General features: G+C 45.7%; 1 pseudogene; it reads left to right on the top strand.

The window, feature by feature from the left end:
- The first annotated feature begins 4,484 nt into the window (after positions 1-4,484).
- On the top strand, positions 4,485-11,620 carry LOC114223884 (small ribosomal subunit protein uS5 pseudogene; annotated as a pseudogene).
- The last annotated feature ends 973 nt before the right edge of the window (positions 11,621-12,593 follow it).

The following is a 12,593-nucleotide window of genomic DNA, read 5'->3' as shown; positions in this document are numbered from 1 at the left end:
AGGAGGAAAGAAGGCATAACAATCCTTCCAAGGCAGGAGAGGAGCGGTCAGATGCTTCTGGTCTCCATCGCCTCCACACTCCCTCTGGAATCCCTCGCAGTTGCTCTGGCCAAGCCTGCCTTCCTACCGGTGTCTTTCTCATCATTTTCCAGAGGTTCTTTCTCCGTCCCGGCCTCCTCCACCGCGGCAACGTTTGCTAATTCTGACTCTGAGAGAACCCCGCCTTGTGCTCTCAGACACCCCGAGCCCACACCCTATTATTTCATCCTTTCTAAGGTTGTGCTCTATTTCACCCATCACCGTACCTTTGGCCCTGAGTAGAGTCAAGGTCTCATCGGAAGACTGACGCGATTCCTAGTGTCACTGACCAGGACGAGACGTCACTCGTGACGGGTGAAGGAAAAGAGAACACAGGCTTGGGGTGGGCAGCCTTCCTGTCCAGACTCCAGGTGCCAAGGGTCAAAGAAGGGACTCCCGTGTGAGGCGGACAGAAGGAAGCCAGTCAAGTGGAAATAGCAGGCAAATCCTTGGAAAAGGGGAACCCACACAGGGACCGGAAGAAAGCTATCCCACCTTTGAGGCCATGGCGTGGAGAGCCCTACTGCCCTTTGCGAGGAAACCCAGGAGGCCCTCAGAACAACCTGGCTGTGCTAGGTCAAAACCGGATACCTTGCAAATCTGCTCTCTGCTGTATTCTCTGTTGTTCTCTGTGAGTACTTGGAGAAGTCTTTTTTTTTTTTTTCAAACAAAAGTTTTCACATATGTTTTACTGAACGAACCTACTGGTGCAGAAGCCTAGTAATAGAAAAATCCTTTCCCCCGAAAAAACACGTCTGTTGTTCAGGTAGTTGGGACGTTTACAGAGTGATAGCATAGGAGCCCGTGACCTTCACGCAGCACAAATAGGTGAGTCATCTCATGCGTGGTCCCTTATAGACCCAGCTGGGGTCTTCTCCCATGTCTCCTCTTGAAGTTTACCTGATTTTATTACCTGTTTTCATCCGAATCCACTGGGGAATGGGACGATTGCGCTTTTGTTTCTTGGCCTGGAATCACTTGATCCTGAAAGTCTTGTGAGAAGGCATGGGGAAGAACGGTCGACTGGACACACCACAGTGGCGGAGAAGAGGAGAGAGAAGGCAAAGTCTTTTTTAAGATGTTCCAGTGTATCCCAGCAGTAGTAAGGGAGAAAGGGGGAAGGGTTGTATGTAGTCTTTGGTGGACATCCTAAAGCAGTGGCAGCATACTAAACCGTCCAGGGTCTGGGTTTTGAAGTGACTTTTTCTTTTTGCCACCTCCTCTTTGCAATTCCTCTGCCAGACTTCTGAACCTCCCCACTGCCCTAATTCTTCCCTCCACTGCCTCCTCCATCCACGGGCTGCACCGCGAGGCTGTTTCGGGCCCTTGCTCTGTGTCTGTCCACTCTGCCCTCAACAATGCGAGCTCTTGGCAAGACTTCAGTTGTGACCTCCAGGAGGATGACCCCAAGGCTTTACCTCTGGTCTTGACCTTTCTCTGGACTTTCAACCTTCCTCTGGGCCACACTGCCTGGACAGGTGATTGCTGTCATAAGTCAGCATTGCCTAAACAGAATTCAGTTCTTTCCACCCAAACTCCAAACTTTCGGAATGATCTGGGACGACGTCCTCACCCTTTAGTCTCACATCCGGTTATGAAAGCGTATCTACCCCATGTGCACCGACCTCCTCGCATCTCCCTCTATGTCCCACCTCTGTGTCCCCACCCAGTCCAGGCTCCGGGTCCTTCCCCGCTGCACCATTGCAAACCCTCCTAGCTGGTCTCCCCACTTCCATTCTCTACCCATTCCAAATTAACCGAGAGCAGCCGTGACAGATCTCCCTTCCCCAAGCCCAGCCAAGGATCTCTACTCCTCGGCCCAAAGTGCCCCACTCTGCCTGCCGTTCAAGATCACAGGTGGTGGGTGCGCCTTCAAAATCTACCACTGCCTTTCCCTCAATATCACCTCGTGCTTCCCTGTCTGTTTCTTCTCTCTAGAATGTTCTCCCTTGCAATCTCACCTGCCCAAAGTGCCTTTATCCTCATCTAAAATGACTTGGCCTGCTTGGACCTTCTCCCAGTACCCTTCACCAGATGCCCTGCCTCACTCTTGTGCACCTGCTGGGTGCTGTGGGCTCCCCATGGCATTGACCCTTTTCTGCCCTGTTTCATCACAGAGCCTGTGCTCCTTCTTCCTTTCCCCACCACAGCAAATGCCCCCATCTCTCACTGTCCAGGCCAGGAACTTTGGACGATTCCAGATGCCTTCCTCTTTTTCACCTCGCACTTGGGTCCTCAGAAATCTGCCTCTGAGATAGCACTCACGTCTGTCCTCTCTGGCCTTCCTCCCTTGCCCTGCATTAGCTCTGGTCATCCCCATGCAGGGAGCTGCACCGAAGCAGGCAGCCTGCCATTTCCACCCTGCTTGCTCCCTGTGTGACTCCAGGGAGGTTGCTCAGCTTCTCTGAGCATCAGTTTGCCCACCAGCAAAAGGGTAAAAAAAAAAAAAAAATTCTCCAAAATTTCACACACACACACACACACACACACACACACACACACACACAGAAACTAGCATATATGGGTAGACACTCATAAAATTAAATGTTTATGATTTTTTTGGCTTGACTTAATAAAGCAACTTCCTACCTGGCCCCTGGCTGTTGGGACACAACAATAAGGCCCAGTGCTCTCGACGTCACCGATGAGCTCGATAAAAACCCCGTGTGATCCCACCTAACACTTTCAATGCCAACAACTGTCAGAATAAAATGTTGTTATTGGTTGCTTTTTTTTTTTTCGCTTAGCCGTAAGGCCGTGCATGCCGTGGCCCAGTTGGACCTCTTACTGCTCTGAGGAACCCCCAAGACAGAAAAGCGAGCAGTCTGCCAATTGTGGCAAGCCCTTGCACAGACCCAAGCCTTGCACATGCTGTTCTCGAGGTCTCTAATCACCCTGACCCACCACCACTTTGCTCCCTGATGCTTTTGACATCGAACACCTCCTCGTGTTCTTTAGGACACAACCCGGCCGCCACCTTCTCTGAGAAGTCTCCTTGGCCCCCAAGCAAATGTAGGGAGCTCTCCTCTGTATTCCAATCATCCCAACACTTAGTCTGAGTGTGAGCCCCATGTGGGGGTTGGGGGGGGCAGGCTCAATCCCACGACCCTGAGATCATGACCTGAGCCAAAATCAAGAGTCAGACACCCAACCTACTGAGCCACTCAGGCGCCCCAGTCATGCTCTTTTCCAGCTGACTTATCTGGCTCTTCCCCCAGCTGAACTTGAGGCCCTTGTCTTGTTGGACTGGATAGCCTCAGTGCCCCACTCTGGACCTAGAATGTATACACAGATAATGATTTTGTATTGAGTGATTGAATGAAAGAATGAATCTTACCCTGACCCCCACCCTCATATATTATAAGCTTGTCAAAGACCAGGGTTGTATTTCTTCTAACATCTGCCAGTGGGTCCTACACTAAATAGATCCTCCATCAGTACTTGGCTGTTTAAAGAACAGCAAGGAGGACAGCATGGCATAGGCACAGTGAGCAAAGGGCACAACAAGATGAGCCACAGGGGCCAGATAGGAATGGAGTTTTGAGGCCATGGGAAGGACTGTGGTCTTCACGCAATAGGAAACTACTAGAGGGACTGAAGTAGATGAACACCTTCAGATTTATGATTTTATTTTATTTTTTTTTAAGTAGGCTCCATGCCCAGTACAGAACCCAATATAGGGCTTGAACCCGTGACCTGGAAATCAAGACCTGAGCTGAAATCAAGAGTTGGATGCTCAACCAACTGAGCCACCCAGGCACCCCCAGATTTATAATTTTAAAGAAAGCCTGACAGTAAAGGCCACATGCTATACGATTTCATTGTATGACATATTTATCATGCTCAGAACACTTCCCAGGAAACGTTCAGTTTGCTCATCTATAAGATGAGGTTAGACCAGCTGACCTCCAGGGTCTCATTTAGCTCTATGTTTTTTGATTTCTTGTTAATAAAAATGACTGCTAGGCTAAAGGAATAGAACCCAGCAGCATAGCAATCCCAAGGAAGAGATCCCTGCTCTCTGTTTCAGCAGCGCTGGGGTATAGTGGGAATGACCCAGGAGGTTTGGAATCTTTCACCGGCGTGAGCAGTTTCCTAGAAAAGGCATTAACACCTCCACTCCCAGGTCTTTGTTTCTGTATCTCTAAAATATGGGAGCTCTCGGGGGTGGCTTCTGTGGTCCTTCCCATAGAAAGTTTGAGTTCTAACCCATCCTCACTTTCTAAAGGCAACCTAGACCAGTCTTGAAATAAAGTATACATTCACCCACATTATAGATTTAATTTAAGAGTTTTAATAAAATTAATGCCATTGATGTTTTTCTGCTAAAAAAAACCAAGAGAAATACATGGAATACTGGGCATATTGAAAAGAATGTGGTAGCTTCTTCTCCAAGAAAACACCGGATGGTGGATGATGCCGGTGCTGTGGGAGGACCCTGGAATGGGAGGTCGTGAAGGCAACGTCGAGGACAAGGAGTGGACCCCCATCACCAAGCTGGGCCACCTGGTCAAGGACATGAAGATCAAGTCCATGGAGGAGATCTGTCTCTTCTTCTGGCCCATCAAGGACTCTGTGATCATTGGCTTTTTTCCCGGTTTTGAAGAGTATGCCTGTGTAAAGCAGACCCGTGCCAACCAGCAGACCAGGCTCAAAGCATCAGTTGCCATCAGATTGTGCAATGGACACGTTGGTCTGGGTGTCAAGTGCTCCAAAGAAGTAGCCACTGCCATCCATGGGGCCATCAGCCCGGCCAAGAACTCCATCATCCCCATGTGGTGAGGCTTACCAGGGGGACAAGAAGGGCAAGCACCACACTGCCCCAGGCAAGGTGACAGGCCGCTGTGGCTCTGTGTTGGGGCACCTCACCCCTGCCCCCAGAGGCACTGGCATGGTCTCCTCCCCTGTGCCCAAGAAGCTACTGATGATGGCTGGTATAGACGTCTGCTCCCCCTTGGCCAGGGGCTGCACTGCCACTCTGGGCAGCTTCGCTGAGGCCACTTCTGATGCCTTTCAAAGACTGACAGCTAGCTCACCCCTGATGTCCAGAAAGACACCGTGTTCACCAAGTCTCCTTATCAGGGATTCACTGACCTATTAGTGAAGACCCACACCAGAGTCTCTGTGCAGAGGCCGCAGGCTCCAGCTGTGGCCACCCATAGTTTTTTTTTTTTTTTTGGTCGTTTTTTTTAATTAAATTTTTTAATTTAAATTCAGTTTAATTAACACATACTGTCTTAGTTTCAGAGATAGAATTCAGTGATTTTTTAAAAAGATTTTGTTTATTTATTTGAGGGGGGGGCACACGAGTTGGGGGGAGGGGCAGAGGGAGAGGGAGAAGCAGACTCCCCGCTAGGCAGGGAGCCTGACATGGGGCTTGATCCACCGAGGACCCTGGGATCATGACCCGATCTGAAGGCAGCCACCCAACCAACTGAGCCACACAGGCGCCCCTAGAATTTAGTGATTTATCAGTTGCATGCAACACCCAGGGCTCATTACTTCAAGTGCCCTCCTTCATGCCCATCTCCCAGTTACCCTATCCCTCCATCCACCTCCCCCTCCAGCAACCCTCACTTTGGTTCCTGAGATTAAGAGACAAAGTGAGGGTTGCTGGAGTGGTGGGGGGTGGGAGGGATGGGGCAGCTGGTTGATGGACATTGGGGAGGGTATGTGCTATGGTGAGCGCTGTGAATTGTGCAAGACTGTTGAATCACAGACCTGTTCCCCTGAAACAAATAATATATGTTAATTTAAAAAAAGAGTCTCCTATGGTTTGTCTCCCTCTCTGTTTCTGTCTGATTTTATTTTCCTTCCCTTAGCCTATGTTCATCTGTTTTGTCTCTTAAATTCCACATATGAGTGAGATCAATGCCAATTGTCTTTCTCTGACTGACTTATTTCACTTAGCATAATAACTTCTAGTTCCATCCACGTCATTGAAAGGACAACGTTTCATTCTTTTTGATGGCTGAGTAATATTTCAGTGTGTGTGTGTGTGTGTGTGTGTGTGTGTGTGTGTGTGTGTGTGTATCAAATCTTCTTTATCCATTCACCCATCAGTGGACATCTGGGTTCTTTCCACATTTTGGCTATTGCCCCCACATAGTTTTATACAAGAAAAGTAAAGTGAATTAAAGCCTGTAAAAAAAAAAAGAATGTGGTAGATTTATAAATACTTACTTAGAAGATGTCGTATGAGTATGGCTAGGTTAGAAAATTGAGTTACAAAACAATATGGACTGTAGTCCCCCCTTATCTGCGCTTTCAGCTACCCATGGTCAACCTCAATCCAGAAGCAGATGATCCTCCTCCTGACACATCACAGAAGGTCAGTAGGAGCTAACACTTCGTCACAGGGCCGACGTCACTCACCTCACTTCATCTCCTCACATACATATTTTATCATCTCCCATACGAGAGAAAGCAGGGTGAGTACAGTAGGATATTTTGAGAGACAGACCACATTCACCTAACTTCTATTACAGTATAGTCTCATAATTGTTTTATTATTAGTTATTATTGTTAGTCTCTTACTGTGTCTAACTTATAAATTATATTTCATCATAGGTATACATGTATAGGAAAAAACACAGTATATATAGGGTTGGGTACTATCTGTGGCTTCAGGCATCTGCTGGGGTTCTGGGAACGTATCCCTCATGGATAAGGGTGGACTAGTGTATAGTATGATACCATTTTTATAAGAAAACGGTGTGTACCCATATAAGTACACAAGTCTTTTCCTCACTCAGTCTTTACTATTTTACTATGTACCACAATCCACCCGGCGGCTCCAGGCAAACCCACAGAAATCAGCCACTCTTGGCTCCTTCCTTTCCTCCACAACTTAGCTCTCTCTCTTCATAGGAGATAAGGGGAAAGTCACAAGGACAATGCCCTTGGGAAGTTTTATGATCTCGAGGGAGAAGACAATGCACAAAAGAGGATGAGAGAATGAATTGGAATAGATGTTATAATTGGAGGAGAGAGAGCCCCGCTGGCTGGGGTGGTCAGAGAAGAGGCATGAAGGGGCTGAGTTGGGCTTGAGGAGGGAGTCGGGCTAGACGAGGGCAGGCCAGAGGAGCAGACATGTGAGGAAAGTGGAGGGCACGAGTGTGGCGTGTGAGTGGAAAGGGGCCACTACTGAGGCATGGCTGGCAAAGTGCCCGTGTCCAGCTTCTAGGGCTGCCATGACAGAGTATCACAGATTGGGGGCTTAAACAACGCACATTTATTTTCTCAGTTCTGGAGGCTGGGAATCCACGATCCAGGTGTTAGCAGGGCTGGTTTCTCCTGGAGCCTCTCTCCTCTCTCCTTGGCTTGCAGACGCCTTCTTCTCCTAGGGTCCTCACGTGGTCTTCCATGCCTGTCTGTGTCCTAACCTCCTCCTCTTATAAGGACACCAGTCAAATTAGATTAAAGTCTACCCTACTGACCTCATTTTAACTTAATCACCTCTTTAAAGGCCCTGTCTCCAAATACAGTCACATTCTAAGGTGCTGGGAGATAGGACGTCGATGTATAAATTTTGAGGGAACACAATTCAGCCCGTCACACTGTCTATGCCTAAGGTGTCGTAAATGGCCAGGAAATGGGTGAAAAACTGAATAAATGAAACACATGAGATTGCTTTGTTTATGGCACAGCAGGAAGTTTGTGGGACACATAAAGTGAGAAAGAACATGGAGAGAAAACCAGATTCAAGCTGGAAGGAATACCATGATGTTGATGTTGTTGTAAGGACATTAGATGGCAACGTTCTGTCCTGTGGTCTGGAGCAGAGGTGAGCCTGGGGGCAGAGAGATCAGGTGAAAGACCATTTCAGTCATTCCAGGTGTGGGATGACAAGAGTCTTGACCAGGGTGGTGGCCACAGAATAAAAGCTGGAGACAGATGGGTGTGCCTAGGGGGTTGTTTCAAGTGCCTGCACCCAGCTGATGCGTCGGTGAGGGCCATGTGCTCATGCTACCTTGAGAACAATGAATCCTCTGGAAACTGGATACCAAAACTGCATAAGATGATCTTGTAAGTCCTGGGACACCAATGACTCCAAACAATTCCTTTTGATTCAGGGCCCTCTCAGTTTGTCCCCACCCTGCAGCTGGGTCTACTCTGCACTTGAATATGAGTGGGTTGCACTAAGACAGATTCTTATTAGTTGGCAGAGGCATTAAATTCACTCCCACCTTGTCTTGGATTTTGTGGTTATCTCCCCTAATCAGACCTCTTGTACCTATGTGGTCCTCTCCCTTCTTCCATACTTCTGGAAATTCTACCTGGCTTTCAAACCCCAATTTATATACTGCTTTCTCCACACAGCTCTTGGTGGCACTACCACTCATGTGGCACTCTTGGCTGAGCCCTAATCACGCGTATTTATACTATAAGATGCATATGACACTAAATAAGATATCATGCCCATGTTTGAGATGTTCGGAACATTCATATGCCATGCAAACCCCCCCATGAGATGCTAAACTCCTTGAGGTTATGAATTTGGAACTTCTTATGTATTTGTTACACTACAAAACCTAGTACATATTAGGCGCTCAACAAATTCATGCTGAGACAATAGCCAACACCCCAGAGGTCCATATAAATGGAGTTAGTGGTCTAAAAGGGCAGAGATGGAATATAAGCATATTCATTTCAATCCACAGGCATGGCCTCTAAGTCCCAACCCCACCAGTTTGCCCTGTACTTCCTTAATACTGCTCAAAAAAGCATTAGCCCCAAGTTAGAAGAGATTCTTAAACCTCCAAGAGGAGCTTCATGGGTGGGAACTCAAAGTTGGCTTATCCTCATATGTATAATGTTGAGTGGACCAGACTCTTGGCAGTCCACATCCAAGGAGATGATTAACCTGTCCTGGGAAGCAAGTGGGACCAGCACCTGTGATAAGGATCATGCAGAGGGCCTGAGGGGACCTGGCGCCAGGGCGGCCTTTGGGGAGGAAGGCAGTTGTTTGAATTCTCCTCAAGGGAAGAGGACAAAGGAGAATTGGAACGTTTTTTGGAAAAATGTAAAAGCTGATCCTCAAGTGCATATGGAGTTGCAAAGAGCCTTGAATAATGAAAAGAATCTTGAGAAAGAAGAACAAATTGGGAGGACTCACACTTCAAAACTTATCACAAAAGTACGGTAATCAGATGAGTGTGGTGCTGGCATAAGGGTAGACATATCGACCAATGGAATAAAATTGAGAATCTAGAGATAAGTTCATGTGTCTACAGTCAAATGATTTTCAGCAAGGGTGCCAAGTCCATTCAATGGGGGAAAGAACAGTCTTATCAACAAATTTTGCCGGGAAAACTGGATTTCCTTCCACATGCAGAAGAATGAAAGTTGGGCCCCTATCATACCATACACAAAAATTAACTCAGATGGATCAATGACCTAAATATAAGATCTAAAACCATAAAACTCTTAGAAAAAAACGCAGGACTAAATCTTTATGGCCTTGGATTTGGCAATGGATTCTTACGTCTGACACCAAAAGCACAAGCAACAAAAGGAAAAATAGATAAATCAGGTCTATCCATTAAAAAAATTAAAAATTAAAAAAATTTTGTGCACCAAAGACATTATCAAGAAAACAAAAAGACATCTATAGACTGGAAGAAAATGTTTTCAGATCAAATATCTGATAAAGGTTTGCTATCTAGATTATATAAAGAACTCCTAACACTCAACGAGACAAACAACCAAATTTAAGAAACAGGCAAAGGACTTAAAGAGACATTTCTCCAAAGAAGATATACAAATGGCCATCAAACACATAAAAAGATGTTCAACATCATTAATCATTAGGGAAATGTAAATCAAAACCACAGTGAGTTGCCACCTCCCATCCATCAGGATGGCCATTATAAAAAATGAAGAAACAAAAAAACAGAAAACAACAAGTGTTGGTGAAGATGTGGAGAAATTGGAATGGGAATGTAAAATGGTGCTACCACTGTGAAAAACTGCTGTTTCTCTCAAAAAACTAAACACAGAATCACCATATGACCCAACAATTGCACTCATAGGTATATACCCCAAAGAACTGAAAACAAGTGTTCAAACAGATACTTGTCCACCAGTGTTTACTGCAGCATTATTCACAATAGCCAAAAGCTATTGTGAATAGCATCCATCAGCAGATGAATAGATAAACAAAACATTGTATATATATATACAATGAAATACTATTTGGTCCTAAAAAAAGGAATGAAGTTCTGATACAACATGGAGGAACCTTGAAAACATTATGTAAAATGAAATAAACCAAACACAAAAGCCTCAAGTATTGTATGGTTCCATCTATATGAAACATCTAGAATAGGAAAATTGAGAGACACAGAAAGTATAATTGAGGTTACCAGGGCCTGGGAGCAGGGAGAATGGGCAGTTATGACTTAATGCTTATAGGGTTTCTCTTTGGGTGGTGGAAAAGTTTTGGAAATCAATAGTGGTGTTGCCTCTACAACATTGTGGATGTACTTAATGTCATTGAATTGTACACTGAAAAGGGGTTAAGATGGCAAATGGCAAATTCTGTTATCTATCTCTATTTTACCACAAAAAAAAAAATCTTACAAAATGAAATGAAACAAGAATTGGCAGATGCAAGGAAGAGAAATACAACGTGGATACAGCACTCTTCAGAATGGGTAGTTACTAAGACAGTGTGTGCTGATGGCTGGCCTTTTATTCCAGAAATATTTTGTGCTGGGCACCAAAATAAGCCTACATACAAAAAAAAAAAAAAAAAATCATAGGCAGAGAAGACTTGTTCCAACAAATATGGGAGCAGGACATTGACCCTTCAAGTTATGAGACTGACCCAAGATGCCAAAATAATGAGTCTAAGGTCACTTTCTATGCCCAAGTTTTATCATTCTGATGGCCCTTATTTCCTCTGCCATGTCGAAGCCAAAGTCCCATATCAAATATGAGAATGTTATTTAAAAAAATGCTTCAGCTGACGGATGCCCGAGAGCTTGCTTAGCTCAAAAATGTTTATTCTTCCAGCCTCTCCAAGGCTCCTGGGTGGCTCAACTGGTTCAGTGGCTGCCTCTGGCTCAGGTCATGATCCCAGCTTCCCAGGATCAAGCCGGGCATCAGGCTCTCAGCGGGGAGCCTGCCTCTCCCTCTCCCTCTGCCTGCCGCTCCCCCAGCTTGTGCTCTCTGTCAAATAAGTAAATAAAATCTTTTTAAAAAATGTTTACTCTTCCAGCCCTCTTCTGTACCAAAAAAAAAAAAAAAAAAGAGGCAGTGTGGCTTGAATACCCTTTTCATTTACTTTTTAAGCCAAAATACGTCTGTTTCCTATTCTGCAGCATTACAAACTCTGCTATCAGGAGAGAAAGCGACACAGAGGCATGCTCCCTCCACGATGGGATGTGGCTTTAAATCCTCCCCCAGGGGTGTTCAGGGGTTCACCAGCTGTACCAGGGTAGCACTGCCCAGCGCCCTCCTCCCCTCCTCCGCCTCCTGGGACTGGCATCGAGCTCGGCGGTGCAGCAACCCGTCTCCAGAATGGCATGAGCATTGAGATAAAGTACTCTGCAGTGCTTGGCACAGAGTAGAGACTCAAAATATGTTTGTGGAATACAGAGAATCCCAGTCCCCTCTGAGCTGGGGAAAGAAGCACAAGGAGGTGATTGTGAGGAGAAAAGAAAGTGACCTCCACCTAATACTAATGAAGTCGAAGTTCAATTTTAAGACAGGGACACGTGTTTAAAAGAGAGCACACATGGCCTTTTATTTCCTTCAAGCCTCTTTTGAATATATCTGCCCTTTCATCTGAATGATTTTAAAGACTTTTTTTTTTTTTAAGATTTTATTTATTTATTTGAGAGAGAGAGAATGAGAGACAGCACCAGAGGGAAGAGGGTCAGAGGGAGAAGCGGACTCCCCGCTGAGCAGGGAGCCCGATATGGGACTCGATCCCGGGACTCCAGGATCATGACCTGAGCCGAAGGCAGTCGCTTAACCAACTGAGCCACCCAGGCGCCCTCATCTGAATGATTTTAAACCTTCAGCTGGATCCAGAACCGATTTTCAGGGATATCCACCGTTGAATTGAGGAGTGAGCTGCCTGCAAATCACACATGTCCTTAAGTGTTTAAACCTACTAATAATGTATGGTGATGAACATAATAAAATAAAATTTAAAAAGTCAAAAAAATTAAAATAAACCTACTAAATCAAATAGGCCACCTGTGGGCTGCCTGACCGGCTCCATGGGGAAAGCACGTGACTCGAACTCTGGGTTGTGAGTTCAAGCCCTAAGCTGGGTGTGGAGATTACTAACAAACAAACAAACTTTAAAAAAATAAACAAATAAAGTAGTCCACCTGGGAAGCACAAATAAAAAAAAAGAGTAATGATTACAGTCATCGTGGTGAAAAATTAAGAGAGAGCCTTAAAAAAATATACGTACTTCTGTGTAAGTGACATTTGGGTAAATTTGATATGATGGCTAGTTTGCTTACTTTTCTTTCGTGTTCATTGTTTTCTTCTGA

This window comes from Eumetopias jubatus, unplaced genomic scaffold, assembly GCF_037043125.1.
Source record: "Eumetopias jubatus isolate StellerSeaLion01/CBP00866 unplaced genomic scaffold, mEumJub1_p1.0 scaffold_6, whole genome shotgun sequence".
NCBI lineage: Eukaryota > Metazoa > Chordata > Mammalia > Carnivora > Otariidae > Eumetopias > Eumetopias jubatus.
This window is presented reverse-complemented; position numbering and strand designations above follow the sequence as displayed.